The sequence below is a fragment of the Carcharodon carcharias genome, chromosome 32 (genome assembly GCF_017639515.1).
Source record: "Carcharodon carcharias isolate sCarCar2 chromosome 32, sCarCar2.pri, whole genome shotgun sequence".
In the NCBI taxonomy this organism is placed as follows: Eukaryota; Metazoa; Chordata; class Chondrichthyes; order Lamniformes; family Lamnidae; genus Carcharodon; species Carcharodon carcharias.
The window spans coordinates 10,254,899-10,280,891 of record NC_054498.1 but is presented as its reverse complement, the minus strand read 5'-3'; the positions used below and the strand labels follow the sequence as shown (position 1 = coordinate 10,280,891).

Below are 25,993 nucleotides of genomic sequence, written 5' to 3'. Positions count from 1 at the left end.
TTTCCTAGTTTATATGTAGATTAAAATCACCCATGATTATTGCTGCCCCTTTATCACAAGCACCAATATTTCTGCTCTGAAGAAGTCATATGGACTAGAAACGTTAATTCTTTTGTTTTCTCTCTCTGCAGATGCTGTTAGACCTGCTGAGTTTTTCCAGCATTTTTTTGCACCAATATTTCTTGTATATTTTGTCCTACACTATAGTTACTGTTAGGAGACCTGTAGACCACTCCCACTAGTGACTTCTTTCCCCTGCAATTCCTCATCTTCACCCAAACCGATTCTACATCCTGATCTCCTGAACCAGGGTCATCTCTAACTGTTGCACAAATGTCATCATCCTTGATTAATAGTGCTACCGCTCCATCTTTACCTAGCTTCCAATTTTTCTTGAAGGTCATATACACCTCAATATTCAGGACCCAATTTTGTCATCTTGCAGCCAGGTCTCTGTAATGGTTATCCGATCATATTTATTTACTTCATTGTGCGCTATCAATTTGTTTACTTTGTTGTGAATGCTATGTGCATTCAGATATAGCGCCTTTAGCCTTTCTGTTATCTTTGTGACATCTACTCCTGATTCTTTGTGTATTCTTAGGTTTTATCTCTCTGCCCCTTCCAGCCATTCTCCAACCTTCATTTCCCATATAACTATTTTCCTTGTCTCTACTCTTGATATGCCACACCTTTCCACATTTGATTCCTTGCCCCCACTACATCTTTTTAAAACCCTCTCCACTTCCCTAGTTATGAAGTTCGAAAGAACACTGGTCCCAGCCCAGTGCAGGTGTAGACCCTCCCAATGATACAGCTCTGACTTTACCCAGTACTGGTGCCAGTGCCCCACAGACAGGAACCCACTTCTCCCACACCAGTTTTTGAGCCATGGATTCATCTAATTTTATATACCCTATGCCAATTTGCATGTGGCCTAGAGATTATAACTTTTTGAGGTTCTGATTTTCAATTTAGTGCAAAGCTCCTCATACTATACAAAGAAGCGCTTTCCTAGTTCTACCTATGTCATTGGTACCTATATGGACCACGACAACTGGACCCTCCCCCTCTGAGGGCTGAGGGATTCCTGATAGAGGTATACAAAATTATGAGGGGCATAGATAGGAAGAAACTTTTTTTCCCTTAGTGGAGGTGTTAATAACCAGAGGGCATTGATTTAAGGTAAGGAGCAGGAGATTTAGAGGGATTTGAAGAATTTTTTCACCCAGAGGGGTGGTTGGAATATGGAACACTGCCTGAGGGGGTGGTAGAGGCAGGAACCCTCAACATTTAACAAGTATTTTGATGAGCACTTGAAAATGCCATAGCATACAGGGCTATGGGCCAAGTGCTGGAAAATGGGATTAGAATTGATAGGTGCTTGATGGCCGGCACCGATACGATGGGCCTATTTCTGTGCTGTATAACTGACTCCCACTGCTAGTTCTACTCCAGCCCTGAGCAGATGTCCCAGACCCTGGCACCAGGCAGACAACACAGCCATCTGGACTTGCTCTTTGCTACAGAGAACAATGTCAATCCCCCTCACTATACTCCGTCCCCATCCCGTCTTCCAATCCCAGCCCCGGCCGTGTATTCACCATACCCCCTGACTTTCCCCTCTCCGACGTTGAACGTTCAGTGCTCAGGAAGGGACTTAGTTTCATACCCTTACGCCCTCATCTCAATGAATTTAGGGCTCGGCACGATGCTGAACTTTTCTTCCGCCGTCTTCGTCTCCGTGCTCACTTCTTTGGGCAGGAATCCTCTCCCCTTTCAACGGATCCTTTTACCCACTTCTAATATTCTCCCTCCACCTGGACCCCTCCCTCTGGATTCTTACCTTCTCTTGATCTTTTCATTGAGAACTGTCGGCGTGACATTAGTCATCTCAATTTCTCTGCTCCTCTAACCCACTCTAACCTGTCTCTCTCTGAACTTGCTGCACTCCATTCTCTCAGGTCCAACCCTGACATTGTCATCAAACCCACTGACAAGGGTGGTGCTGATGTTGTCTGGTGCACTGACCTCTACCTCGCAGAGGCTGAGCGTCAATTCGCAGACACTTTCTCCTACCTCTCCCTGGACCATGACCCCACCACTGAACATCAAGCCATTGTTTCCAGGACTGTTCCTGACCTCATCTCCTCTGGGGATCTTCCTTTCACAGCTTCCAACCTGATAGTCTCCCAACCTCGGACGGCCCGCTTCTACCTCTTACCCAAAATCCACAAACAGGACTGTCCCGGCAGACCGATCGTGTCAGCCTGTTCCTGCCCCACGGAACTCATTTCTTACTATCTTGACTCCATTCTCTCTCCCCTTGTCCAGTCCCTTCCCACCTACATCCGTGATTCCTCTGACACCCTACATCATATCAACAATTTCCAGTTCCCTGGCCCCAACTGCCGCCTCTTCACCATGGACGTCCAATGCCTCTACACCTCCATCCCCCACCAGAATAGTCAGATGGCTCTCCACTCCTTCCTCAAAGAGAGGCCTGAACAATCCCCATCTACCATTACTCGACTCCGTCTGGCTGAGCTTGTTCTCACACTGAACAATTTCCCCTTAAACTCCTCTCACTTGTGGCTATGGGTACCCACATGGGCCCCAGCTATGCCTGTCTCTTTATGGGGTATGTGGAACATTCCTTGTTCCAGTCCTACTCCGGCCCCCTCCCACAACCCTTTCTCCGGTACATTAATGATTACTTTGGTGCTGCTTCATGCTCTCGTCTGGACCTGGAAAAATTTATTAATTTTGCTTCCAATTTCCACCCCTCCATCATTTTCACATGGTCCATCTCTGACATTCCCTTCCCTTCCTTGACCTCTCAGTCTCAGTTTCTGGTGATAAACTGTCCACCAATATCCACTACAAGCCTACCGACTCCCACAGCTACCTCGACTACAGCTCTTCACACCCTGCTTCCTGTAAGGACTCCATCCCATTCTTGCAGTTCCTTTGCCTCCGTCGCATCTGTACTGATGATGCTACCTTCAAAAACAGTTCCTTTGACATGTCTTTCTTCTTCCTTAACCGAGGTTTTCCACCCACGGTCGTTGACAGGGCCCTCAACCGTGTCTGGCTCATCTCCCGCACATCTGCCCTCACACCTTCCTCTCCCTCATAGAAACATGATAGGGTCCCCCTTGTCCTCACTTATCACCCACCAGCCTCCACATTCAAAGGATCATCCTCCGCCATTTCCGCCTACTCCAGCATGATGCCACCACCAAACACATCTTCCCTTCACCCTCCTTGGTGGCATTCTGCAGGAATTGTTCCCTCCGGGGCACCCTGGTCCAGTCCTCCATCACCCCGTACATCTCAACCCCCTCCCAAGGCACCTTCCCATGCAACCGCAGAAGGTGCAACACCTACCCCTTTACTTCCCCTCTCCTCACCGTCCAAGGGCCCAAACACTCCTTTCAAGTGAAGCAGCATTTCACTTGCACTTCCCTCAATTTAGTCTACTGCATTCGTTGCTCCCAATGCGGTTTCCTCTATCTTGGAGAGACCAAACGGAGACTGGGTGACCGCTTTGCAGAACACCTTCGGTCTGTCCGCAAGCATTACCCAGACCTCCCTGTCGTTTGCCATTTCAACACTCCACCCTGCTCTCATGCCCACATGTCCGCCCTTGGCCTGCTGCATTGTTCCAATGAAGCTCATCACAAACTGGAGGAACAGCATCTCATCTTCTGACTAGGCACTTTACAGCCTTCAGGACTGACTATTGCGTTCAACAATTTTAGATCATGAACTCCCTCCTCCATCCCCCCCTGTTTTTTTCCAATAGATTTTTTAGATTTTTCATTTCCCACCTATTTCCATTATTTTTAAATGTATTTCCATCCATTGTTTTATCTCTACCTTTTAGCCTTTTTCGATTACTTCACCCCACCCCCACTAGGGCTATCTGTACCTTCCTTGTCCTTCCTACCCTTAATTAGCACATTCCTTAGATAATATCACCACCTTCAACACCTCTTTCGTCCTTTTTGTCTGTGACATCTTTTGGTTATCTCCACCTATCACTGGCCCTCTATCCATCTCACATCCCCCCCCCCCCCCCTCCCCCCAACCAGCTTATATTTCACCTCTCTTCTATTTTTACTTCGTTCTGTTGAAGGGTCATTTGGACTCGCGTCATTAACTGTGTTCCTCTCCGCAGATGCTGCCAGACCTGTTGAGTTTTTCCAGGTGTTTTTGTTTTGGATTTCCAGCATCTGCAGTTTTTTGCTTTTATCCCCTCACTATACCGTTTCCTACTACCACTATGTTCCTCTTTGTTCCCCCCACTGGAATGTTTTCCTGTACCATGTTGACATGGTCAGTTTGCTCATCCACCCTGTAGCCCCTGCTCTCATTCAAACAAGCTGAGAGAACCTCAGACCTTCTGGACAATTGCAGAGGCTCACATGCCTGCACTCCTGCCCTCTGGGCCCCCTTACCTGCCTCACTCTCAGTCGCACCCTCCTGCCCCCCGGCCACTGACCAAATCGGAAGATCCTATCCTAAATGGTGTGACTGTTCCCTGGTGAAAAGTATCCAGGTAATTTCCTGCCCCCTACCCCCTACCTGATGTGTCGCAGAGTCTACAGCTCAGCCTCCAGCTCATGACTCTGAGTTGATGCTCCTCAAGCGACAAACACTTACTGCAGATGCATTTGTCCTGGATCACAATGTTATCCAGGGAGCTCCCACATGCTACAGCTTTGACACATCACCTATCCTGCCATTCTTCATGTATTTTAAACAATCACTTAATTGTATTAATCACTTATTTATGTTGCTTTTTTATATATTTCATTAATTTTGCCACTACTTTTGTGTACAATTTTAAACTTTAGGGATAGAGTAGAACTTAGCCACTTACCAGATACTGACCAAACAGCTAGCTCCTTTCTGTGTAGTAGAGCAAGAACCAATTCCTACAGCATGAGAAAGATAGGAAAAGGAAACAAATACCTCCTTCCCCAAACTCTCCCTTTCCCCAAACTCCAAATCTGCACTCAGTTACCTCAGCTGCACTCCGCTTGTAATTATTCATCTTTGTGCAGCATCCAGTTGGAGATAGTTTACAACAGAGGTGAATTGAGCTAAAAGTGGGAGTAAATGAGGACATCTTGGAGTGATTAAATTGGGTTTGAATTGAAATTTAAATGGGGTGGTTTGGAGTTATTTTAAAGATAGATACGTACCAGTAGATGCCTGGGGAGAAAGGAACTAAAATATCTAAGATATGATTGCTATTGAGATGGGCTATCTAACCAAAGACATTTACTTCATAGGTAAAGCATAATTTCATTGTTTTTTAAAAAAAATTAGCTTTGGCAACAATAGGTTGTACCACTGCCTATGCTGATGTAATATCTATAGAGCAAAGTGAGCATGGAATCAGTTTCTGAGCTCTGTGTAACACTTGTATTCCAGTGCTGATTTCTGATAGGCAAGAGTGTTCAGGATTAAGAAACCAAAGAGGAAGCTAGAATTTAGATCAGTCAGCTATTTGGCAGAACAGGCTCGGGGGAATCCAATCTTTGTTCCAGGCGTTGGTGCTGATTTGAAGTTCTATTTCTCCGTTCACTTTTCTAACTTGAGTATGAAATGGTTTAATGAGCATAAGGCATCGATCATTATTACTAGGTTTTGTGGAAGCAGGTGTTTTCTGGATGGCTGGTGAATTGGAACAAGCACTTGACTAAGCAGTACATTCGATTCACATTGTAAACCTAAGTAACATCATTTCCTCTTGTGTGGTTTCAAAAAATCACTAACACATTTTGTCTTGCCTCTTAGCCTCAGTTTGTTTTAAGCAAATTACTTTATATGGCCATGCTTCAATATTTTGTGGTTTGTTAATGCTGTCATGTACAATTTATGCCTGCTCTTGCTTGTATTGTTCGTGTTAGAAGATGGCGATCATCAGTAAAACAGTGGCAAATTCCTGTTCATGTGAAAGTCATACTGTTTAATAATGCAAAAGAAATCTGAGCTATTACAAAGATCTGCTCTGCATCCCCAAACCCCTCCCCAAACCCTTGGTCTCCTCCAAGAGTCCAATTGCATCTGAGTTTTTGAAACTTAAATGGTGACTTTTACAGCGGCAAGCAGGGATTGAATTGGTAGAATTTAGTTTCTGTTTGGGGTAGATTGACTTCCTGTACAGTAGCAGGAAGTTCTTTTGAACTTCAAAGCAATCAATCAGCCACATGAATCTTAAGGCAACAGTATGTAATTGTCTGAGGTAGATTCAGTTTGCTCTACTTATAAATGTGCTGACTCTTGCTCCCAAATTGGCTTAGGTTCCACCTTGGAGCTGAATTTGAGGCCTGACACTACCACAATGAGGGGTCTATAGTTTTGAGGTCCTGAGAGGTGGTGAACTGATTTCATGGGTAGTGGTTTGAGAGTCGAGGGAGTGTGTGGCAGGTGGTCTTTTTTGGATCTTGCCAGCACTAAGGAAGAGGAGAGGAACTGAATGGCACAATTATTGTAGTACTGTAAAATGGTTAAGATTGGAATTAAGATAAAAACAAAAAACTGCGGATGCTGGAAATCCAAAACAAAAACAGAATTACCTGGAAAAACTCAGCAGGTCTGGCAGCATCGGCAGAGAAGAAAAGAGTTGACATTTCGAGTTCTCATGACCCTTCGACAGAACTTGAGTGAATCTAAGAAAGGGGTGAAATATAAGCTGGTTTAAGGTGTGTTTGTGGGGTGGGGGGGAGGTGTGGTTGTAGGTTGTATGTGTGTAATAGAAGCAGATCATCAAAAGATGTCACAGACAACAGAACAAAAGAACACATAGGTGTTGAAGTTGGTGATATATATCTAAATGAATGTGCTAATTAAGAATGGATGGTTGGGGAATTAAGGTATAGCTCTAGTGGGGGTGGGGGGTGCATAAAAGATATAAAAATATTTAAAAATAATGGAAATAGGTGGGAAAAGAAAAATCGATATAATTTATTGGAAAAAAAACAAAAGGAAGGGGGAAGAAACAGAAAGGGGGTGGGGATGGAGGAGGGAGGTCAAGACCTAAAGTTGTTGAATTCAATATTCAGTCCGGAAGGCTGTAAAGTGCCTAGGCGGAAGATGAGGTGTTGTTCCTCCAGTTTGCGTTGGGCTTCACTGGAACAATGCAGCAAACCAAGGACAGACATGTGGGCAAGAGAGCAGGGTGGAGTGTTAAAATGGCAAGCGACAGGGAGGTTTGGGTCATTCTTGCGGACAGACCGCAGGTGTTCTGCAAAGCAGTCGCCCAGTTTACGTTTGGTCTCTCCAATGTAGAGGAGACCGCATTGGGAGCAACGAATACAGTAGACTAAGTTGGGGGAAATGCAAGTGAAATGCTGCTTCACTTGAAAGAAGTATTTGGGCCCTTGGACGATGAGAGAGGAAGTGAAGGGGCAGGTGTTACATCTTTTGCGTGGGCATGGGGTGGTGCCATAGGTGGGGGCTGAGGAGTAGGGGGTGGTGGAGGAGTGGACCAGGGTGCCCAGAGGGAACGATCCCTATGGAATGCTGACAGGGGGGGGTGAAGGGAAGATGTGTTTGGTGGTGGTATCATGCTGGAGTTGGCGGAAATGGTGGAGGATGATCCTTTGAATGCGAAGGCTGGTGGGGTGATATGTGAGGACAAGGGGGACCCTATCATGTTTCTGGGAGGGAGGAGAAGGCGTGAGGGTGGATGCGCGGGAGAAGGGCCGGACACGGTTGAGGGCCCTGTCAACGACCGTGGGTGGAAAACCTCGGTTAAGCAAGAAGGAGGACATGTCAGAGGAACTGTTTTTGAAGGTAGCATCATCGGAACAGATGCGACGGCGATGAAGGAACTGAGAGAATGGGATGGAGTCCTTACAGGAAGCGGGGTGTGAGGAGCTGTAGTCAAGGTAGCTATGGGAGTCGGTAGGCTTGCAATGGATATTGGTGGACAGTCTATCACCAGAGATTGAGACAGAGAGGTCAAGGAAGGGAAGGGAAGTGTCAGAGATGGACCACGTGAAAATGATGGAGGGATGGAGATTGGAAGCAAAATTAATAAATTTTTCCAAGTCCTGACGAGAGCATGAAGCAGCACCGAAGTAATCATCGATGTACCGGAGAAAGAGTTGTTGTGGGAGGGGGCCAGAGTAGGACTGGAACAAGGAATGTTCCACATACCCCATAAAGAGACAGGCATAGCTGGGGCTCATGCGGGTACCCATAGCCACACCTTTTATTTGGAGGAGGTGAGAGGAGTTGAAGGAGAAATTGTTCAGTGTGAGAACAAGTTCAGCCAGACGGAGGCGAGTAGTGGTGGATGGGGATTGTTCGGGCCTCTGTTCGAGGAAGAAGCCAAGGGACCTCAGACCATCTTGGTGGGGGATGGAGGTGTAGAGGGATTGGACGTCCATGGTGAAGAGGAAGCAGTTGGGACCAGGGAACTGGAAATTGTTGATGTGACATAAGGTGTCAGAGGAATCACGGATGTAGGTGGGAAGGGACTGGACAAGGGGAGAGAGAAAGGAGTCAAGATAACGCGAAATGAGTTCTGTGGGGCAGGAGCAAGCTGACACGATCGGTCTACCGGGACAGTTAAGAAGATTGAGGCTAAGATGATTGAAATTAAGACTTGCCACTTTTCTCTTGCAGTCTGAATTTTTTGACTTCAAACTTTGCACCGGCTGAACAAGAAAGGGACAGTAAAAGAGTGGTCATGAGTTCATTAGGAGCCTGACTTAAATGTTGACTGTTCATTTTGGATAGTGAGACATTGTTGACAAGGAGTGGATTGTGAAGTGGGTATCATTTTCTGAATCAAATCGGAGGCTCCCAGCTCTGCTTAGCTCTTGGTGAATTGAATGAAATGCTGTATCACAGTGGTCTGAGGGGCAATAGAGCATTCAATATTTAGCAACTATTCATTTCAAAGAACTGAGTTGTTAAGATCCTGTGACCTGATTGCTTAATAGGTTAAAAGTGGAATGTATGTTCAACAAATTACATTTACATAGCACCTTTAACATTAAAAGTGTTATCATGCAAAAATGACGCAGCCAAAAGCTGACAGGTGACCAAAAGCCGATCAAAGAGGTTGGTTTCAAGCCCAAATGATACAGCTATCCAATCAGCTTTGTGACTAAAATTGCGCAACATTGGAATCATCAGTCAGCACTCCACTTTGATCATTCCTACCATCTTCAGTTGCTATTAGCTATATTTTGTGGAATCGCTTGCTTATCAGGAAATGGCATTGATGTAAAATAATTCTGGTGATTTACTGAAATGATTTTTCAATGAAATTAGAATCCCCATTACAGAGCTCTTCTGGTGAATAGGTGTATATGTACACCTATTTTGTCCTGTGGAGAGGGGATTCATAGTATATTAGCAGAATTTCCACTTGAAATGTAAGGATTTAGAAATTAAAGTGACATCAAACAATCTAATTGAAAAGAATGAGAAGCTTCACAGCATCCTTCGTCAATGTTGTAGATTTTGAGAGAAAATTTAAAAAATTTAAGTCTTGAAGAAATTGTCTGGCAAGTTAAAATGGCCTGTGTTCTAAATTAACTGCTTCATTTGAATTTAATTTAATTTTGTATTTCCTGATGAACATATGTGTTTAACATTACATAATCTGATGCTATATTCTTCCATACATTATCTTCATTTATTGTTAATTTTAACATGTTCCTTCATTTGTTTCTCAAATACATTCTAAACTAATTCTAAATATAGCATAAAAAGAAAATACTGGAAAAACTCCGCAGGTCTGGCAGCATCTGTGGAGAGAGAAACAGTTAATGTTTTGAGTCCTTATGACTATCCTTTCGAGCTGAAGAGCAGTAGAAATATGGTAGGTTTTATACTGTTAAGGAGAGAGGGTGGAGCAAAATAGGTCAGGGATAGGTGGGCGCTCAGGAGAGATTTGGCAAAGATGTCATGGACACAGGACAAAGGGAGTAGTAATAGTGTTAAAGCCTAAGGTAGGTGCTAATAATGGTATAACGATCAGGTAGCAGAACAAGGGTCAGCGCTCTGAAAGCAAAACATAAGAACAAGTTATAGACTGGCCCTGTAGGGGGAGGGAGTTGGGGAAAAAATCAAAATGGAGGACAGGGTTCATGATCTGATGTAGTTGAACTTGATGTTAAGTCCAGAAGGCTGTAAAATGCCTAATCAGAAGATGAGATGCTGTTCCTCCAGTTTTCATTGGGCTTCACTGGAGCACTGTAACAGGCCGAGGAGAGAAATATGGGCTTGAGAGCAAGATGGTGAATTGAAATGGCAAGCAACAGGAAGGCTTGGGTCAAGCTTGCAGACTGAGCGAAGGTGTTCTGCAAAGTAGTCTCCCCGGTGTAAAGGAGGCCACATTGCAAGCAATGAATGCAGTAGACTAACTTTAAAGAAGTGCAAGTGAATTATTGCTTCATCTGGAAGGAGTGTTTGGGGCTTTGGATGGTGAGGAGGTAAAGGGGCAGGCGTTACACTTCCCTGCGATTGCATTGGAAGGTGCTGTGAGAAGTGGATGAGATATTGGGGGTGGTGGAGGACCAAACCAGGATATCATGGAATGAGTGGTCCCTATGGATTGCTGACAGGGAGATGAGGGGGAAGATGTTTGGTGCTGGCATGTTGGAATATAGAACCCTAATATATTAATGTATAGGAAATGGACAAAAGCAGTTTGTCAAGATAATTTACTATGAAAATTGCATCTGGTATCAACAACTGCTGTGTGTTTTTGCTAGCCTTGATGCATTTAAGAAATAGATTAATTGTTTTCAAGTAACTCTCCCACATCCCCTCTCCTCAAACTTTTAATATTGACACAACCTGGTTCCATGGTTCATTTAGGCAAATATTAACAATCTACACATCATTATGGATTGTTTTGCATTGGCAAGAAGGTTGATTTCTTAATATCTGTCATTGGGAAAATGTTGGAGTCTGTTTTAAAAGATGTAATAGCAGAGTATTTAGAAATACATAATCTAATCAAGCTAAGTCAACAAGGCTTCATGAAGGGAAATAATGCCCAACAAATTTATTAGAATTCTTTTGAGGTGGTAACAAGCAGGATAGATAAAGGGGAACCAGTAGATGCAATATATTTGGATTTCCAAAAGATGTTCGATTAGGTACCGCACATAAAGCTTCTTAGTAAGATAAGAGCCCATGGTGTTGGGGACAGTATATTAGCGTGGATAGAGGTTTGGCTAACTAATAGAAGACAGAGTTGGGATAAGGGGGGCATTTTTGGGATGGCAACCTATAACTAGTGGAGTGCCACAAGGATCCGTACTGGGACCTCACTTATTTATGGTTTACATATTAATGACTTAGATGAGGGAAGTGAATGTACTATCGCCAAGTTTGTGGATGACACAAAAATAGGTAGGATAGCAATTGGTGAGGATGACACAATGAGTCTACAGAGGGATATAGACAGGTTAAATGAGTGGGGAAAAAGCTTGGCAGATGGAATATAATGTGGGAAAATGTGAGATTATGTACTCTGGCAGGAAGAATAGAGGAGCTGAATATTATTTAAATGGAGAAAGGCTGCAGCACAGAGGGATTTGGGAGTCCTTGTGCATGAATCCCAAAAAGCTAACATACAAGTTCAACAGGTAATAGGGAAAGCAAATGGAATGTTGGCTTATATTTCAAAGGGAATGGAGTATAAAAATAAGGAAGTCTTGCTAAAACTATACAAGGCACTAGTTAGACCATACTGAGAATACTGTGAACAATTTTGGCCCCCTTGTCTAAGGAAAGATATACTGGCATTGAGGGCAGTCCAGAGGAGGTTCACTAGGTTGTTCCTGGGGATGGAGTGATTTTCTTATGAGAAGAGCTTGGGTAGGTTGGGCCTGTACTCATTGGAGTTTAGAAGAATGAGAGGTGACCTTATTGAAACATATAAGATTCTTAGAGAGCTTGACAGGGTAGATGCTGAGAGGTTGTTTCCCCTTGTGGGAGAATCTAGGACCAGAGGGCATAATTTCAGAGTAAGGGGTCACCCATTTAAGACGGATGAAGAGGAATTTCTTCTCTGAGGGTAATGAATCTGTGGAATTATTTACCACAGAGGGCTGCAGAGGCTGGATCATTCAGCATATTCAAGGCTGAGATAGACAGATTTTTAATCAGTAAGGGAATCAAGGGTTATGGGGAAAAGGCAGGAAAGTGGAATTGAGGATTATCCGTTCACCCATGATCTCATTGAATGGCGGAGCAGACTCAATGGGCCGTATGACCTACTTCTGCTCCTACGTGTTATGGTCTTATGATTTTCTGTCCTGTAAGTCATATAGATTTTGATTCCCTTTAACGGTTTATGTAATTGTGTTTTCATGCTGCTTTTCATAGTTTAGTTGAGGGGAAGATTTGACAATGTGCTCACTTCTGGAGGGTTTTTTTGGAGGGTTCAATCACACTTCGCACAAAGGGAAAATTCAACAAAACCAAGCAGAATTTTTCTAGTCTTGGTCATTCAATGTTTTCAGAACTGGTTCAGGAAATGTAAAAGTGCTTTGCAATTTTGTTTGTGACTGCCAAGTGTAATATTGACCAGATGCAGTAGATTATTCAGGAAAGTTCTCATTTATGCCAAGTTCACAGGACAAAATGCAACCTTGTGTACACATGCTAATGGGCTATCAGAAACTGAGCATTCAATGCTAATTTAAAAAAATACATTTCTAAACACATTTTTCAGTTCCTCCTTGTAAGTGTATTTTTAGTGCAAATGCACAGCTGTAGCTTCTGTTTCATGGATGATGACTAATTATTATAATTTAATTGTACTTCAAGTATATTTCAAAAGCCAATCAGCATATGAGTTATACTCAATGTATTGCATGCAGCCCAATTCCCTTTGTGGATCTAGTATAAATGACTTTATCATTAAACATTTCAAACCCAAAGCAGATTTTACTCAATGGATTGAGGTGGTATACTAACAGTAAGAATGCCTTAGGCTGTTCATTTACCTATTAATCCTACAGTTGCTTAATACTTGATTCATTTACCTCTTCCTGTTTGATGTGAAAAGCAGTCTCACTTTGACAAATGGGAAGCCATCAATCTTGTGTTTGCCATTTGCTTGAAAAGCAGGCCATTGGGTTGTTTGTTAGCAATTAAATGGCATTTCCTTTTAAACAAAGTCACTATGCTCATGTGGTTATCTCACTTGAAGAAAGGGTTCATAGGAAGAGAATTTCAAACTGCAGTCGGATTAATGGGGATTCAAATCTTTTTATTTTAAAAAGCTGGGTCTTTGCTGACACTTCAATTTTTCTCAGCACTGTAAAATGAGGTGTAATGTATTTGAAATATAATATAGATCATGAAATTAATTCTCCTAGTCTGTTTTCTGCTTGGATGATGTAGTTGAGGTAGAGGTCAGTTTTGATTTTATTGAGTTGTGGAGCAGCTCAAAGGGCTGAGTAACCTGTTCCTGTTTATGTTCCTAATTGAGAATACTGAGTAAAATAAGTTATTTTAAAAATTCATTCATGAACTGTTGGCATTGCTGGCAAATTATTGCCCATCCCTAATTTCCCTTAACAAAATGGTTTGCTAGACTTTCAGAATGCAGCTAAGAGCCAGAAAGGTTGCTGTGGGTATGGAGGCAGATTAGGTGAGGATGGTGAGTTTCTGTCTCTGAAAGAAATTAGTGAATCAGTTAGATTTTTATGATATGTTGGTAGTTATGTGGTCACCGTTCCTAATCCTAGTTTTTTAAATTTCAGATATTATTAGCTAAGCTTGAATCCTGTACATGCTATGGTTGGATTTTAAGTCATGTCTGCATTAGTATGGTTTTGGCTCTGGATTACTGATCCAGTAACATAACCTCAATATACTATTCCCTTGATGAGAGGGTGTCTGAGACTAGTTATGTCAAGCACAGGGGAATAACTTGTGTAGGGTTATAATATAATGAAATTATAAAATGAGCTGTTTTGAATGCATAGATTATTACTACATGGAGCCGCCAATATAATTCCTCTTCCCTCTCCACAAACCCCAAGCAACATTGTTCCTTGAACGAGGCTTAAGGCTTAAACATTGTCAAAACACATTTCAGATTTATTATGCCTGTGTTTAAATAATTAATACATTTGATAAACTGTCCATGATGTATATATTTAAAGGGACCAGACAGACCTATCTTGCCTTACCCCACCATAGCCAGTCAAGGTTTATTGAGTCTGCTTTGCACTTTTTCAAATTGCTCCACAATTGATCTGCACTTTTGGGTACTGTACCCTGTGGAGCAGTGTACTCATACAAAAGTGCTGTCTGTAATTGCTTTGGGGGAGGGAAGAAACTACTGTGAAAAGCCCCATGCCACACACTGCACTCATGAAATTAGTCGGGTCATTGGTCATGTTAGTGAAAGGATTCCCTGTTTCAGTTGTGATCTATGTTCTGTAGTATGCAGCATTATGTAATTTGTACTGTATTAGTAGTTTTTTTGTTACGGCCCCTTTGAGTAGATGATTAATGTGCACACATTAATTTGCTGCTAGCTATATACTGTAATATGGAAGTAGAACATTCAGTATTGTGAGGAGAGGGAAAATGTTGCATTTATTCTGAGGCATTGTGTTTGATTGCAGCTATCAGTTGGAAGTGATTGGCTACTATGAAGCGGACTGCTGAAAGGCTAACATTTCATGTTAATTTGTTCCTACAGTAAATGGATTTTTAAAATCCTTCTGTACCATTCTGACTTCAGATTTGTGAGCTGCAAGTTTCAAGCCTGATTTAGGCAGTGGCCGGGAGGGGGAGGGCAAAAGAAACCTATTGAATGTAGGCAGATCTCTGTTGTGTCAGCTGATCAGTGGAATCTTGGGTGAGTACAAGTCAGACATTAGTTTCTGCCAAAACAAAAACCGAATTACCTGGAAAAACTCAGCAGGTTTGGCAGCATCGGCGGAGAAGAAAAGAGTTGACGTTTCGAGTCCTCATGACCCTTCGACAGAATTTCTGCCCCCTGCCATAGCTGAATAAATTGTTATTTCTCAATGTCTTGACCTCATTCATGGAGAAGTAGCACTTGAACACATTGTTGGAGCATTGCTGACAGAATGAAGCTAGGTTCCAGCAAAAGTCAACACCAGGAAAATTGAATTTATAGATAAAAAATCATAGACAGTGGCATTAAAACTGCTGGCAGATCGTTCCTTTACTTGGAACTTTGGTTAGCCTAAGGCCCAATCCTGTGGATTCAATCTTGTCTGCTATTGAGATGTTCATGTGTACAGAATTCTTCAGGCACTGATTGGCATTCAAAGGATTTGGCCCAGGATTCTGGCTGAAGCTGTAAAACATGCTTATGTGAAAGATCAAAAATTTTCTCATGGGGTTAAGGAGAACATCTGTTGAAGGTTTTCCTCAGGATGTTGTGTCCCAGCCCTGTACCACTCAAAGTTTATCCCATACCAAAGCTTGATGGTATGATCCATCTTCTGCCAGTGGCTCTACTAATACACATATGATTCTACAACTTGCTTTAACCCCAGTGCTACTGCCCACCCTGGCAAATAAGGGAACAACCTTTGCATCATGGTTTTTAAAAGGCCATTAAGCAATAAATTTAACACAGGCTAGGCTATGTTGGGAATTCTAGTTGCTTATTCCATTTTGAGCTGTTTTATACAATAGTTCATGAGTTTTTGAAAACATTTTCCTTTTGTACCTGGGAATCGTTAAGGCTGCTTTGTTAACTTAAAGTACAGGAGTATGGCTGAATTTTTGATTCTCCATGATGTACTGTTTTGAAGCTATCACGTGGCTGGCAGAATCCATAGTGATAAACGTGCAGCGGTTTGGATGTCTTATACATCACGAGTGAATTTCAAGGTTTTATCAAAGTCACTCATTTGAATGTTGTTACAGCCATTTTTATAACGGAAATTGGTGCATCCAGATTTGACAGTGATTTAAAAAGGTATCGTTTTGTCAGTTTTAGAAGAGTAATGAAGTTTGAGCAACAGCAGTTGGTGTGGAATGGGCAGAGTCTTTACATTTGCCAATAAAATTCCCGTTGTGTCAGTGATATGCCGGGTTTGTAATGCTTGTGGTTATAATGAAAATTCTCTTGCTGTGTTGTCATAATGATCCTGTTTTACTGTGAGAAATAATATATTGGCATATTTGTTTCAAAATTGATAACCCGCTAAAGTACAGATGTGGTAGAAATAGTGGTGTTTACCTCTGACTGAAATACTAATATCCCAGCACTGTTGTAGTGCATAATATGATTTTCAGCACAGTATTAGGTTTTATATTGAGAAGAGCGAGGGTCCATTTTGGAGAGGACAGCTATGGTTGAAGAGTAATAGGAGAGCAGATAAATTGAGAAGTAATGGTTAGTTGCCTTTGGTTTGACTATAAATGCCTGATAACTGCATGTAAAGCAGATGTTTACATTGCATGGATATTCAGAAATCCTGATGTTTATACGAGAGCAATATGATTTGATACTTGGATCTCCTAATTGAAAGATGAAAAAATATTGTAAGAAATTTTGTAATAATTTGGCAAATATTGAGAGCTTATTTTTTCACCCACAGCTGAATACATTGACATCCAATTATTCCCAGTTTTCACAAGCTGCTAGCAGCTGTACAATTATTCCTCCCCCTGCAATTTATCATGTTTTTGGCACGCCATGTAGCTTTTATGAAATTACCTGCACTAGGATGGAACAATCTGCAAGATGAAATGTTCGTCCATGCGCTGGTTTCTAGTCAAAGCTATTAGGTCTCTTTAATTAGTATCTTGAGGTATTCAGGATGTTTTCGTTCATGAGCAGATATTGAGTGTTTCAATGCTATTAACTTGGGAACAGATGAACAATCAAGTGTACATCCTCAAAGTGGTGCAGAATAGTACTCTGCCAGCACACATTATAATCAGTGCTTTTTGGTTTACAAGTGGAGCCAGAAAATTTGTCTTTCATTGGCTTCACTCTCTATCCATGTGTTGACAAGAAGGCACAACTTCAAGTCAGCTGAGCTAAGGTTTCTATTATATCAAATGTATGTTTCATTCCTTGGAGAACCTTTATCAGGAAAACTTTGACAGAATTGTATAGGAATTCCCCAAGCCAGTTTGTTGTTTATCTTTATCAAAGTATTCAGGATTGTTCGGGGGTGATGAAGAGATTGGAAATCTGTAAGAGCAACGCACATTCCTGGAAGTGCGCAGCTAGTACTTCAACTGTGAAAAGCCAGTTAATGTCTCCGTAGTATGGAGGGAAGGCTTGTTCTCTCTTATAAAGGACTGAGTTCCATACCGACTTTCCCATTTATAAACCTATATTTTGTCCATTTCCACCATTTTTAATACTAATCCTTCTTACTAGGCAGTAGACAAGGGATTCCTGTTCAGTTCCTTGTTCAATTTTTACTGCTGCAAGAACCTTACTTTTTTGAATGATTTGTACATTTTCCCTATTTTTTTTTTTTGTAGCTTGCTATCAACTTGGAAACCTAAATTACTCCTCATGGGTAAAATAGTAATTTCAGCATACGTTGATTTTTAACTTAAATGGCAAAACATGTTTGTTTTAATACTATATGTTGCTTAGTCAATCTATTAATAGAATACCATCATTGCACAGCTGGTAAAGGTGGCTGACTTGAAGTTTTCACAGTTGCTTTGATAACTTGAATCTCCCCAATTTGAATTTCACCAAGACTTGTCAAGTTGACAAGAGTGCTAGAAAGGAGAACACCTGATGAAGACACTTTGCTTGGCTTGCTAACAGCCTCCTTTCTCCTCCACCATCCCCCACCCCATACCCATCCCCATCCAAACTCCAGTCTTCGGGAGGTACTTGACTTGTACTGTTCCCTACAGCAGATAACTGAGATCATAGTGCACCAATGAAGGCTGAAATTTACACCCAATCGCCATTTATTTTTTGCATTGGAATGGAAATTTACTTGAAGGGAACAAAGGATGATTCGTGAAACAGGATTTTAATTTTGATCCTCCCATAATGACTCTACTGTCAAAGGATGATGAATAGAGTCTGTAAAGGTGTGTTACTATGAAGACACTTCACAATTGGGTCTTTCATTTTTAAATGCATAGTATTACCTCTGTGCAAATGATCTAAATTGATTCATGATGTGTGCCTATAGGAACTTAGCCATGCTTAATAATATCTAAACCATATTACAGAGGAATTCAGTTTCTGTTTGTCTGATGGTGTGCACTTGATTCCCATATGGACACAGTATCTAAACCTAGTCAAATTGGGTACAGGTTAGCATAAACCACATTTTGGACACTGTGCAAATTTGCACAGGATACTGCCGGAGTTCATGTAACTTAATAGCGTGCACACTGTAATAAGCATCTTGCTAGTTGTCTAGCTCTGTTCACTGTACTAGTTAGAGCATGGATTTGTGGGGTTAGTGGGAGTTGAGTGGGGAAAACCCTAGTTTAACTATTAATTGAAACAAGTGCTGTGTAATACTACAGGACTGCCTGGACAACTCTTTATTGCTGTAACTATTTATAAATAAATTGGAAGGTTTTAATCTAACAATTATTCTGCACTTCAATGTGTGAACACACAATCTAGGCTGACATGAGTACTGAACGATTGATGTGCTACAGTATTTGAGGTGTTGTGTATTGGATTGTGATGTTAAACTGAGATCCCATCGGCCTGTTCAGGTGTCTGTTGAGGAACTCTGAAGAACAGGCTAATTCTTCCAGTGGCTAGTTTCCTATTCCTAAGTTGGCATTCTAAATTGTCATTTATCCTGCTTATTTCTGGGACCTTGGGCTTTCATTTACCTACACAAATGATTCCACTACAAAATATAATTAAGTGGCCTTGAAGTGCATTGAGCTGTCCCAATGATATAAAGTGCAATGAGTTCTTCTATACAATGAAAATGCATTAACTGGTTTGTGTCTGGTTCTATTTTGGGTTGGGGGCTGCTTCATACATGAACAAAGTGATGTTCAATGTTAATTGGCAAAATTAGGATTTTTAAATATGTAGTCTTGGGCTTTTTGTATCCTCAGGTGTTGCAGTACCCTTTTGTAGCTTCCAGACAAAAACAATGAAACATTTTTAAACCAAAAGTAGAATGAGTTTTTTGTTACTGTGATTCTACAGTCATTTTGTTGCCTATAACAGCTCAACTTCTGGCCAAAAACCAGTATTTGGTACAGTTTAAAAAAAAAAATGTAAGTGCATACCCTGAAAAGCAATTTCTCTCTATTTGTGCAGTTCAGCATTCAAGGAACTAGGTAAGACAGTTTTAAGTTAGCAGCAAAGACATACAAAAATGCAAGAAAAAGTAGAAATCTAGCTGACTGGAAGAGCTATTTAAAAACATATCAACAAAGTCATAGTGTTGGCGTCTGAAAACGAGTGGCAACAAAAATTTGAGTGACGTAATAGTTTCTGTGAATAAATTGTGGATGGTGAGGGAAATGAGTGCATTGAAGATAAATGCAGTTGACGTTATAAAGCGTATCATAGTATTTTTAGTGTAGAAGGAGGCCATTTGGCACATCGAGCCTGCGCTGGCTCTCTTAAAGAGCATTCCACCTAGTCCCACTCCCCTGCCCTATCCCCGTAACCCTGCACATTCGTTCATTCTTTTTCAGGTTGCAAACTAATTCCATTTTGATCAAACCTGCCTCCATCAACATGTCAAGAAGCTTGTTCCAGATTTCAACCATCCACTGGGTGAAAAAAATTTTCATAATAAGAAAGGAAGACTTTGTATATACATTGTTTTTTTTTATAGTGAATAAAATGTGTATATATTATACAAAATGGATATTGAGTGTTGGCATTTATATAAATGAGGGTTTGAATATATTAAGCGCATGAAATTGTGTTGTTATACAGAATCTTGGTCACATCTATTGGCATTGTCTTTGGCACGGCACCTCAGGAAGGCCCTAAGAGGGGAAACAACACACTCACCAGAAAGGGTTAAAGAGGACAGGTTGCATGAATTTGGCTTGTAACCCTTTCAGTTTAGAATGTTGAGGGGTGATCTCATTGAGGTGTTTAAAATGATGAAAGGCTTTGATACAGTTGAGGAGAAATTGTTATTATGATGGAATCCAAAGTAAGGGAGTACGAACAAAATTAAGAGTGAAATCTGGAAACACTTTGATAAAAATCAGGAGTGGAAATCTGGAACCCAGTCCCCCTCAAAAGGCTGTGAATGTTGGGTCAATTAGAATTTTCAGGACTTGAGATTGGCAAATTTGTATTAGTTATGGGCATTAGGGGATATGAATCAAAGATGAGTAAATGAGATGCAGTACAGATCAGCCGTGATCTGTTTAAATGGTGGAGCAGAGAGCAGTGTTGTTGCTGAACAGTCACTCCTGCTTTATTGTGTCAAATCAACAATGAATTGCACTATCAATAATTCTAGCTTTGGTGAACACCTCTCAACTTGTGCTAGGTTACCAGAAATAAAAGAGGACTTGTATAGTACTTTATCTCATCCTTGGATCACCCCAAGAGTGAATGACTTTTGAAATGTATTCACTGTTGTGTAGACAGAGATAGAGCTTCTATTTTGGCTGCCAGTTTGTGGGATTGGTTGCAGCATTGGTCCCAGCACTGTACAGACCAGAAAGGTAGGCTTTCAATTGGTAGCCTATTTCAAGCTTTGCCAGAAATTGAGAGGTGAGCTGAAAAAAAATTAAGCCAGCCGGCAAACCTCTCTGCTTCTCTTTCCTCCTGTAAGGCACTCCATAAACCCATTTCTTTGACGAGCTTTTAGTATCTCTCCTAATATCTCCTTGTACAGCTTACTGTCAAATTTTGTTCAAAACTGCTCCAATGAAATGTCTGTGGATGTTTTGCTGCATTATAGGCACTATATAAATGCAAGTTGTTGATCTTTTTGAAGACTTAAGTGCTACCTTCTAGAGGAGCTGCAGCATATGGTATGAACAGGCAGTTTCCTCAGTGCCATAATCTCATGTAGTTTAGCACTATGAGAAACTAATTTTCTATCTGATAATTAATCCTATATTTGGAACCTGGTGGTAATATATTTAATATAATAGAATATATATAATATAACTTCAAATAGTTTGTGTGGGGGAAATGTAGCTGTCAAATTTTTGCTATTTTCCAGCCTATTTCCACTGCCCACATTTTAATGCCAATCATTTGCCATTAGATAGCACAGTTAGTTAATTAATGTGTTGGTAAAATTGTTAATCCAGGAGATGGGCAGTTGCTGCTGTTGCACTGTTTGTTTAGGGTACCTTTTACTTGCTGATAAATTTGCTGTAGTGAAGCCCTGGATGAAAAGCATGCTGTTTGTCCAATAATTTTGATCTTGCACAATTGCAGCCAGGTAATACTAATGCTGTATCATATTGTGGCTTCACTGAATATTATAGTTTAACTTGAAGTTATTCCCAAATTTTGCAGATGAGTTAATTTTAAAAGAACTGGCCAAAATTAAAGCCAAACCTTGTTAGTATTTGGACCGAACAGACATTTAATTGTCAGACCCCACCCATGCTCACATTTATTTCCTTTACATGCGAAGAATGCATTTTGTATCCTAGTTCAGCATCTAGCCAATCTTGTTGGTGTTTTGATGAATCATTTGTAATTCAATTATACTGTTTGAGATCTCTGTTTTCAGTTGGTGTAAGTCAAGAAGTAGAAAATGATTGCTATTTAAAGTTGCATTGTAAAATGAGATTAGAATGCGTGAAACATTTTTTGTATGTTCAGCTGCAGATAGAAAATGTTAATGATTTCAGCTAAACATTTCTCATTGGCCAAATGGTTATCAGTTGTGGGGAGAAACTGAATTGTTATTGGTCTAGGAAATTAACTGGAAGACAGTGCCTGGTGGCTGCATCAGAATCTGTCCACTGATCTATGTGCAAAATCTGCATTGCACTTTGTTCATGGTGCCTGTGCTGAAGAAACAATCAGACTGGACAGTATATCTTGAAAACACTTAGTAGTTGAAGGAGTGCATGTAAAATTCCAGAGACTCGTGGATTTGCTCAAGTGGCATTGAGAGGCCCGGGATTTCGTTGCTTGGTCCATTCTTGATCATCTTTTGTGACAGCTGAAGTGTGGTACTTTCCTGTACTCTGACAGACAGCCAGCTACAAGGATTTGCAGGCAAGTATTGGCTCTGCAAATCTCTTCCAGGTGTACTTCTCTTTCCCTTTTCCAGCATGCCTATTTCACCATGTGCCCTTTACAGTACAAAGCACGCATGGGGGATGAGGGATTTACTGTCGATTTTATTCATATTTGTGTAACCACATAAGTGCCGATATTCTGAAGTGCTCAGGCCAGATGTGCCTCATAAATGATTCAATAAGTATGGTGGTGGTGAAAGTGGTGGTCTTTCATGTGATTTTAGTAATTTAACTTCAGTGCACAGTGCTATCGTAACATATTGACCCATGGGTGTCCTCGTAGTTACCATTCTGTTTAGGGTGAGAGGGGGCAGAAAATTTAATCATGCTATTGGAAAATGAGAGTTGCAGCCTAGTCCTTTTATTAACCTTCTGGTGAATAAGAAATTAAAATGAACTGCAGTGATAGGCCTCAGAGGCAGTGCTGCTTGTGTGTAAGATCAGGGCAGAAAGACGGTCTGTTTTTATCAGGAAAAATGACTACAAAGCATTAATCCCTCCTGTATTTTGTTGCTGTGACTGCAGAATACTGCTGATCTATTGAAGGAGTCAGTGCATGTCCTCAATACTGCATCAGTCTGCAGAATAGGCCAGCCCAAACTGGCTGTGGTAAAATTGTGCACTGGAGCAAGCTGTAATGCGATCAGCAGCTATCATTTTTGCACTGACGCATTGTTGGTGTTCTGCTAATTAGAGCTCTGCTGTGTGCTTCTCTACTTTGAAAGCTGGCACTGTTTATACTGTGAGGAATTTCTTAGTTGAGTCACTAATATTGCAAATACTAAGGACTAATGTAGCATCTTTGTTTTAAACCACTTTATCAAAAGCAGCTTTTTACATACTACTTCTGTCCTGCTAACACAGTTAGCTGTTGTCTTAAAAGGGAAAACAACGTACATTAATTCTGCTGCCCTGCTGGCCTCAAATAGCTGCTACCTTTTGGAACTTGGACTTTTGTTGTAAATTGAGGGAAGTGACTTGCTAAACACCACTGAATAGAGCTTTGGGGTAAAAAAAAACAGGCAAGTCTGGAATAATTTGTTCATTCAGGATATAGTTCAATACTAGCACAGACTATAAATTTGGCCTTTGTTGAAAGAATAAAATTGCTTTCTGCCCTCTTTCTAGCCCACAGAGACGCCACCACCCCTTCTAAATGTAGCTTTGCTGTTTTGAGGTTCTCTCCAAAGTTGGGCTTGAATTTCCTGTGAAGAGATGTAATTTTGCATGCTCATTATGCTTTTTATATTGGTGTGGGTGCAAAATGTCTAGCTTTTATGGAGCTCTTCATGTCACTGCACCTCAGATTGTGACCTTTAACGATTTAGGGGAATTGAATCTCTGTCCCAATTCATGTTGCTGTGCTTGGCTGCACAGAGCTTTATTCATTTCTTTGTGCATCTAGTACACAAAAAGGCACCTGCTGAGTTTGCTACCCTGAGATTCGAAAAGGTATGCAACTTAGGAGTTTAAACTTGTACCTGGCCAATTTCTGTCACAATCTGTTATCAAGGTGGGCTGATGGGAGAACTGCTTTGCAACAGGGTAGATGAATGTTTCTATTGAAATGGTATATTCCAGATTTCAGCCAGCCGGCGTGAGCCATTGCTGGATATAGAAGAGGTAAGTGTCTCCCCAAATGGAACAATGAGCAATCGTGAAGGGTTGGTCAGCAAAGACTGCTTTTGGGCATAACAGTTTGTTACAGGAGTATTTTGACACAGGCTGTGTATTAGGCCCCATACCGGCTGGATTTAACGTTTGCTAGAAAGATTCTTTTTTAAAATAGAGGAACAAAATATACTATAAGTTAATGTTCCAAATATTTAAACTTTCAAGTTCATTTAATTGTGAGACACTTAAAATAACAAGTTCACAATTCAGTATATTCACATTCTGCAGAATATAGCATGGACCAGGTGGTCATATTCTAGGTTACTTGATGGATATTTCAGTGATTCAAAAATGTATGGGAACAAATTCACGTGGACTATTTTCTTGATTTAGGTTTTTTCTTATTAAAACTTTAGTGTTAGTTGCATATTAATTTTGTTTAATTGTATGTAGGTGGTACGCATTAATTGAGGATTAATTTGTACCACTATAAATAGACACAGACTGAAAATGCGGTTGTTGAGTTCGGAGGCGTATGCTTGTGATGTGCAACTCTAAATCTGTGCTTATACAAGTGTGCAAAGATTGGTTTCTGTTCTATCAATTGCCAACTGACTTTTTGGAATATTAATGTCTAGTGCCTTTTCTAGGCGCACTTTTTTTTAGCAAGAGTATCTTGAAGCTAAAAAAAATGAAGAAAAGAATGAAGAAAAATTTCCATGCCACATGCTGGCCATCGTTTCCTAGAAATAATGCTGCAATTTTTTTTTTTTAAGAGGATGTTTATTACTTGTTTTTTAGGTTCATTGGTGGGAGCCCCACCATTTCAGGTATCCACTCTGATCATGTAGCCTATAGGCTGGGCCAATTTTCTTTTTTACTTAATTAATTGGCCATGAAGCATTTAGAGAAACTCCACATACTGTGTAGCTTTATCACTGCAAATTATACTAGAGTTGGCTCCAGTAATGTTTGAATCAAGCCAAGATGTCAACCTAGAGGCACTTGATTCTTGAAAGATGACTCCTGACTGAATATCCAGACAGTCAAGACTACTCCTTTTTAATCTAGGTTTGAATTGGCATCCACATTGACAGTTGAATTTCCTATACAGATTGACAGAGCTGCTTCAAGATGCACGCACGGACATCCTGTAACTTAGAAAATCATTATTTGTAATTATACAGTGCCTTCTTACATCAAACACTCAAAGCGCTTCACTCAATGAATTTTAGGGATTAATTAGATACAGATCACTGCTCTGTGGCAATATTTCCTAGAAACATCAGTGACATGACTGGCCAATTAATCTATTTACTTGGCAGTACAGCATATCAGTTGAGCCTAATATTTGTCCAATGTCCTCTGACTATCTTGGGAAGGTTAGGAGCAGTTTTCCACTGTGAACCTGTGATAGGCAAGAAATGTATATTTTTCAAAAGATAAAAGCTGGCCTTTTTTCTCTGTTTTGGCTATTTATTCTCCTGAGCATTGTTTCTCAATTTGGATTCTGAACTTAAACAACATTTGCTCCCTCATGTTGCAATCACTTTGTTTAAAAAAAAATCTGTTAGATCATTTCATTTGTTTGGGTATAATGCTAAAAACTTTTACCAGGTCTCAGTCTATGCATAAAGACCCAATGATTTGTCTTAATAATGCAAAGTACAGTTGCATTACTGTGATCTATTATGCACTTAGACTACCCTAACTCCATTCATGAATAGTGCTTATTTAAAACTGCCCGAGCTCTTAATTGTGGACAAATCTAGGATTTGTATTTAGTAATGTGAATCAGTTGCAACTGTAAACTTTACTCAAGTGGAACTTTTGTTCCTAACTCTGGTACAGTGCAGTATAAACAATATTTATTCATAACTGGTTTGGATGAATTGTATAGTTTATGAGTGAATTGTAGACCATCTAATTGTGATTACCCTGAGTATTTCCTATTTTATCATGACAGAGCTTGTTGCCTTTTTGGCTCTTCCACAGCTATTCTGATGAAATGGTACATGATTAAATATGGCAAAGGATGAAACAAATGCATTAAGCGTATAGTGAAAAACTGGCTGCTGGAACCTCCGTGTGGAATATGCCTTTGCAAAGGAGGTTTGGAGAGAGATGCAGGGTTTTTTGTTGAAGTTCATCCCGAGCAGCTCCCAGGACTCTGCTGTAC

General features: G+C 40.8%; 1 protein-coding gene across 5 annotated transcripts in view; it reads left to right on the top strand.

Annotated features, from left to right (window-relative positions):
• Nucleotides 1-25,993, top strand: part of csk (C-terminal Src kinase) — a 133,460-nt gene that overhangs the window by 52,724 nt on the left and 54,743 nt on the right. The window lies entirely within an intron of this gene.